At 34.7% G+C, this 7,451-nt stretch overlaps 1 pseudogene across 1 annotated transcript; it reads left to right on the forward strand.

Moving 5' to 3' along the window:
* Window positions 1–5,633: 5,633 nt before the first annotated feature.
* LOC307195754 (putative high mobility group protein B1-like 1) lies at window positions 5,634–6,342 on the forward strand (annotated as a pseudogene). Its single transcript has one exon. The product of its transcript is annotated as a putative high mobility group protein B1-like 1 (transcript).
* The last annotated feature ends 1,109 nt before the right edge of the window (window positions 6,343–7,451 follow it).

A 7,451-nucleotide genomic window follows, 5' to 3' on the forward strand; every position in this document is an offset into this window, starting at 1 on the left:
TTAATAAGATATTTTCCAAATATCTACCTGTCAAATAATGATAACAAAGGCAAGGTGAAAATAAACTTTATTTTTTTTTAATTGTGATACTATCTGATGAGTTATTTTTCAGTTTTTTCTTTTTTTTAACCAATGTAACTGAGTATGCTTTTTCTCTTCATTATTACAATAACTTTTTGTTAGTTTTATTTATTTTTTTATGATCTCTATTTCCATAGAACTTTCTATTTATAAATACAGTACCAATGCCTCTTGGCAAGTGCTCATGGACATTACCAGGAGAGACGGCCCTAAGTATTCTTCTTATACCCAGGACCACTCAATTAAAGGACATATCAACAGATTCAGCTATTTTTCTAATTTTCTTATAAACTAAAAATACATCATGGCGGGGGAAAGAAGTATATTGGAGAATGTTTTCTCCCAAGGAAAAGCATTACAGCATCAAATTATAAAGTTCTTCGATCAGAGAAAGAGGATGATGGTCTATACTATTTGACCCAGAAATAGCGGTGTTGTAAAAAGGAGGGAGCACTTAAATCAGAACCTGTAAGTAGTGCCTACAATAAAGAAACTCATCACTCTTTTATCAAAATGGAAAGTCATATTAAAATGTAACTTTGTGAACGATAATTAGTACTTGACTGTGGGGATATTGTGAAATTCCAACAAATCCTCAGTCATGATGCACATTTAAAGTTCAATGTCTTCTGTTCCTGAAACTTGCCTGTGTCCTAAAGGAAATCCGCTTTCTAAGATCTCAGCTATAATTGGTATTTCACTGATAAATGATAAGAAGACAATTGCAAATTCATAAATGCACTAATAAAGAATAAGTACTCTGGAGTTGAATGGAGTCAGGTTCTCCATATTTAGATCTGTGTGACCTGGGAAAGTTATTTAATCTCACATGATCATAGATTCATCTTTGTCAAAATGGGGTTCGGGTTTGTTAAAAGAACAGGGAGCAGGAGAGGTAAGATATGAGGGAGAAGAAAAAGAAAGGAAAAAATACATTTCATGTCACCTAATAAGTGTAGAAGTGTCTAAAGTACTAGGGTTGAATCAACAATGATAGCAACAGTGAACATTCATTTAATTTTCAGATTTTATTAATTGATTGTTGAAATTTTTAACATTTACACATACATGTACATATACACATTTTACAATTGAAAGCATCTGGAAACAGAAAGTTTAAAAGAATGCTTCACTTTTAAATCATCATAATGTGCAAGTATTATCCACACAGCCAAATACAGGAATAAAACAAATTTTAAAACTAAAATACTATATCACTACACTGCAGAAATAAAGAGGTACATCAAACATAACAATCATAACAATAAAAATCAAAGTTTGACAGGATGTTGTAAATCGAGTCTGTCAGACCCTTAGAAAAATCAAAAGTTACAATATGCAGTATAAAAATTATAATCTAAAGCCAAGTGACTCAGAAATCAGGAAAGAAAAATATTAAAAAATGAAAAAGTAGGAGTTATAATATTAATACTAAACAAAAAGTTAAGGCGAGAGAGGAAAATCAGAATATTACCAGTATGGCCACTCATATTAAAGAAGGGAGCTCTTCTATTTTTTTTATAAATTTATTTATTTTTATTTTATTTATTTTTGGCTACATTGGGTCTTTGTTGCTGCACGCGGGCTTTCTCTAGTTGTGGCGAGTGGAGGTTACTCTTCGTTGTGGTGCACAGGCTTCTCATTGTAGTGGCTTCTCTTGTTGTGGGGTCTGGGCTCTAGGTGTGTGGGCTTCAGTAGTTGTGACATGCAGGCTCAGTAGTTGTGGCACATGGGCTCTAGAGTGCAGGCTCAGTAATTGTGGTGCATGGGCTTAGGTGCTCCACAGCATGTGGGATCTTCCCAGAGCAGGGCTCGAACCCATGTCCCCTGCATTGGCAGGTAGATTCTTAACCACTGCACCACCAGAGAAGTCCCTGGAGCTCTTCTATTAAAAATATGTATTATGAATGTGTGTCACATCAGTATGGACAAATATATCAATAGGTACAATCTACAAAATTTGTATCTGCTACATGCCATTGTGTGGTTTTACTATGACTTATTTACCTACTTCTCTATGTGTTTGACATTTTACAGATATGTACACTGCACAATGTATATCAAACCATCATGTTGTATATCCTAAATATATACAATTTGTATTTGTTAATTATACCTCAGAAAAGCTTGAGGAAAAATAAATAAATACAAAAGTACTGCTGTAAATAGGCCTTTAGTAATGTGATGGTGAGGTGTAGGGGGAGGGGAAGCATCCCATAATCCCATGATTTCTGTCTCAGTCTTTCACTGATCCTGTGCCTCTGGTCTTAAACTTCACAAGAGTTGTTCAGTCCTCCTCTATGACATCACCACCCATAGGTAGGCAGGGCAGGACAGCTAAAGTAGGCTGATGTTGGGTAATTCCCTTCCCCCAGTTAGTTAGGCCCTGATAATACCCCAGCAGGGTAAGCTCTGGTTAAATATTTCCCTCTGAGGGCATGTTTTGTTAAGAACTGAGTGCTAGGGTATATTTCAGAATGGTTACTTTTCCCCTCCCCATGCCAGAAACATGTGGCAAGTTTTCTGTGATATTCACTATGAGAACCTGGTTGAGCTCACGGAGGTAAATCTCACAATATTGTGGGGACATCTCTATGATTGGGTACCCCTGGAGTTTTAACTCTTAGACTTGATCACACTGAGCCTCCAGCAATTCTTCAGTTACAGTTCAGGTTTTCCTGCCCAGGCACTTGTTCCCAAGGAGTTTTCTGCTCACCTAGGTGTCTCTGTTCCAGGAAGACATAAGTCCCCATATTTACCAATCTCTCCAATTGTAGGGGCAGGGGTTTGTCCCGTGTCCTCCACTCTTATGGATCCAGGAAGAGTTGTTGATGTTTTGGTCTGTTTAGCTTTTACTTTTTAGAATGAAGTAGCTTTTCAAGCTCCTCACATATGGAACCAGAAACTGGAAGTCACCAAGATACTTTTGAATGAAAAGTCTGCATTGCAACTAAATTTTAAGAGCCTTAACGCTGTTGAATCTTACATGTTACCCCAAAATATAACACCTCAGCATATTAAATATCTTAGCTGAAAGAGTTTAAGACAATTAAAATGTCAGAGGAAGGAAGCCTACTCTGACCTAACACCCTCCCTTCTTCCTTGAAACAGGTCATAAAATTCCAATAAGAAAGGTATCCTCTCTGTACCAGGAGGAAATAAGACATTCTAATTACAAGACAAGGAAAACTCAGAGTCAAAAAATCTGTTCAAACAAACCTTGTTATACTAATGCTTATAATTTTAGTGACATTTTCCCCTATTTTATTAAGATATAGTTGACATACAATATTGTATAAGTTTAAGATGTATAACATAATGATTTGATATATGTGTATATTGTGAAATAATCACTGCAATATGTTTAGTTAACATCTATTAGCTCACATAGTTACATTTTTTTTCCTGTGATGAGAACTTTTAATATTTACTCTCTTAACAACTTTCAAATCTACAAAATAGAATTGCTAATTATAATCATTATGCTGCACATTACATCCCCAGAAATTATTTCTTTTATAACTGGAAGTTGTACCTTTTGATCATCTTCACCCAATTCCCCACACTTCACCCCCACCTCTGGCAGCCCTCAATCAATTCTACTGCTGTGAGTTTATTTAGATTCCACATATACATAGGATCATATAGTACAAAGTGTAAAAAAGACAGATTCTTCTGTCTGACTTATTCCATTTAGCATAATGCACTCAAGGTCCAGCCATGCATTTACAAATGGCAAGATTTTCTTCTTTTTTATGGCAGAATTACACACACCCATACACACACACACACACACCATGTTTTCTTCATTTATTCATCCTTTGATAGACACAGGTTGTTTCCATGTTTTGACTCTTGCAAATAATGCTATAATGAATATTGTAATAAAGATATCTCTTCTGGACAGTGATTTCATTTCCTTCCAATGTATATCCAGAAGTGCTGAATTATAGGATAATTCTACTTTTAAGTTTTTGAGGAACCTCTATACTGTTTTCCATAGTGGCTGCACCAAGTTAAATTCCCACCCACAGTATACAAGGGTTCCCTTTTTGCATCCTCACCAGCACTTGTTATCACTTGTCTTTTTAATAGTAGTCATTAAAACAGGTATGAAGTGAAATTTCATTGTGGCTGTAATTTAGTTTCCCTGATGATGAATGATGTTGTGCATCTTTTCATGTACTTGTTTGTTGTTTGTATGTTTTCTTTGGAAAAATGTCTATTCAGGTCCTCTGCCTATTTTTTGATCAGCTAAGTATTTTTACTATTGAGTTGTATGAGTTCTGAAGATATTTTTATTCTTAACCCCTTATCAGTTGTGTGATGTATAAATATTTTCTCCCATTCTGCAGATTTTTTTGATGCAAATTTTTTCAACATTTACTACAGCTAGCCCAAATCCCTTTGTCTTGTCAATTATTTACAAATTTATAGTTTCTTTGTCTAAAAGATATAAAACCTTCCTGCTCTGGTCACTTCTTCTGGTCTTCATTCTCTTGTGAAGGCTCCCATGTGCATGTAACAATTCAATAAAATTTGTATACTTTTTTCCTATTAATCTGTCTTTGTCTGTTTGATTTTCAGATTAGACAGAATACTAACAGAGTCAAGGAAAATTTTTCTCCCCTACACTGTCCCAAGACTTTCAATTTTCATAATGAAATGTCATGTTAGACATAAAATTTTACATACGTTACTCATTTCAGCTCATTATTTTTACATAATGAGACTATGGTTGTAAAACAAAAATATCAAAAAATATAAGGTCGACTAATTCATCATTTATTAAAATTGAGTACTACACAACTATTAAAAGTCATATCATCAAATAATATTAAAAGAAGATATCACAAATAGTTGAATAATAACTTTTAATGGAAGAAAGAAGAACTCTAACAATATAGTCTCATATTTTGACATATATTTATCAGTTATTTAAATATTTAATACAAGATATTTATTTGAATGAAAAAATTAAATTATGTCCTTTCCTCCTAGAAGCACATTACTAGTAAAAGCAAGTTGGAAAGGAGAGCTGGAAACTTAAAATTATTGATCAGTTAGAATATGTGTGTGTAGCACTGTGTTTTATACACCCAAACTTGTTAAATCATCATAATTATACTGTTAGTTATACCCTATCAGAAGACTTAAAGGATTCAGAAAATTTAGGGAACCAGTTAAGTATGGATGAAGAAATTCTAGAAGTCAAGCCTGAGTTTTTCTAGCACTTACCCCCTAGTATTTTTTTTCTGTTAGACCAGTTCATAATGCAGATAATAGCCTTTTACAAGTGACAGCAATTCCTGCAAGACAGTCTAAATCTAGAAACTGCAGCAAAAGATCTTAATTGTTTTGGTTTTCCTTCAAGTTTGGGAATATTTTTCAGAGCTTGCCAACCTGTTTCTGCTTCTTTCATGGCAGACCCAAACAAGTGAAGTGAGCCTACCAAACTCATACATTAAGCTACATAGAGACAGCGTCAGGGCGAGTGAGAGCCGGACGGGCACTGGGCAACTCTGTGCCTTGCAAAGGAAAAATAATTAAACATGGGCAAAGGAGATCCTAAGAAGCCGAGAGGCAAAATTTTCATTCTTTGTGCAAACTTGCTGGGAGGAGCACAAGAAGCACACAGATGCTTCAGTTAGCTTCTCAGAGTTTTCTAACAAGTGCTCAGAGAGGTGGAAGACCATGTCTGCTAAAGAAAAAAGAAAGTTTGAAGACATGGCAGAGGCAGACAAAGCCCGTTATGAAAGAGAAATGAAAACTTATAACCCTCCTAAAAGGGAAACAAAAAAGAAGTTCAAGGATCCCAATGCACCCAAGAGGCCTCCTTTGGCCTTTTTCTTGTTTTGTTCTGAGTATTGTCCAAAAATCAGAGGAGAACATCCAGGCTAATCCAGTGGTGATGTTGCAAAGAAACTGGGAGAGATGTGGAATAACACTGCTGCAGATGACAAGCAGCCTTAGGAGAGGAAGGCTGCTAAGCTGAAGGAAAAGTACAAAAAGGATATTGCTGCATACTGAGCTAAAGGGAAGCCTGGTGCAGCAAAAAAGGGAGTCGTCAAGGCTGAAAAAAGCAAGAAAAAGAAGGAAGAGGATGAAGGTGAGGAAGACAAAGAGGATAAGGAGGAGGAGGAAGATGAAGAGGATGAAGAGGAAGAAGATGATGGTGATGAGTATGTTGGTTCTAGTGCAGTTTTTTTTTTCTCATCTATAAAGCATTTAACCACCCTGTACACAACTCACTCCTTTTAAAGAAAACAATTGAAATGTAAAAAAAATAAAAATAAAAGGATAGGCTGTAGGGTAAACTACATGATTTTTAGGAACACTGGGTTACTGAGAAGAGATTTCTGAGAAAAAAATACCTTAGGTACCGCACAGAGACATCTCATCTCATCCCTGTAAATAAAATCCTTTGATTTAACTGCATTTTTTTTACAGTGCAAATGCTTTACCTTCTTTATGGCTCAATCCTAAGTAATATGGGTAAAAACATCGATTTGAATGATAAATAAAGATCAGCTGTAAAGGAAAGAGAGTAAAGTTAATGGATTGGGAAGTAGAAAAAAATATTTTAGAATATTGTTATAAAGGGATTGAATATGGAGATTTTGAAAGAAGCAGACAGAAAGGAGACAATAAATGCACCAACTTGGGCATTTTCATTTTGTTATTCCAGTGTCCATAGTACCATCCCTAATTCACAGTTGAATTCTTAGTCTAAGGGAGACTCAGTGAACTTGAGTAAATTCTATTTTGAAGAAGTTCTTATTTTCTCTGTGAGGTTTAAGGTTCTCATTTTATAGGAAAAATTCAGAGAAAGACAGAGAGAGGTCTTTGGGGAACTTCAGTAAAATAGCAGGTAATTGTCTAAACTGCTTCTTATTTTTTATTTCTTCTTTTATTCTTCTTTCCTTCATTCCTTCCTTTGTAGTTTTTTTTTTCTTTCAACACTTCTTAAATTTCTTTCTTCTTTCCTTCTCTCCACAAATATGCTCTTACATTTTGAATATGGTAAATCCTTTGCAAGGTGCTAAATATGAAAAAAAGAATGAGACTTTATTTCTGTGCCAAATTTATAGTCTAGTGTTTCTATTACTATAAACAAGTACAAAGAAGGAAAGCCAGTTTCACTATATAGATTTTAAAGTACCAAGTTGGTTCAATTTTAAAATATAAATCAGATATAAAATTTATAGGCTTATTTAGGATTCTAATTTTGTAAATGAGGGGTATTAAGATTGTGATTAAAAATCATCTTCAATTAGACAGTACGGATGTTGGTATCAGGGTATTGGAGCTTTTGCTATTCTTAACCTAATCTTCCTGTATATATGCTATTTTTTATATTTGTCATTCAT

This window comes from Stenella coeruleoalba (assembly GCF_951394435.1).
Source record: "Stenella coeruleoalba genome assembly, chromosome: 13".
Taxonomy (NCBI): Eukaryota; Metazoa; Chordata; class Mammalia; order Artiodactyla; family Delphinidae; genus Stenella; species Stenella coeruleoalba.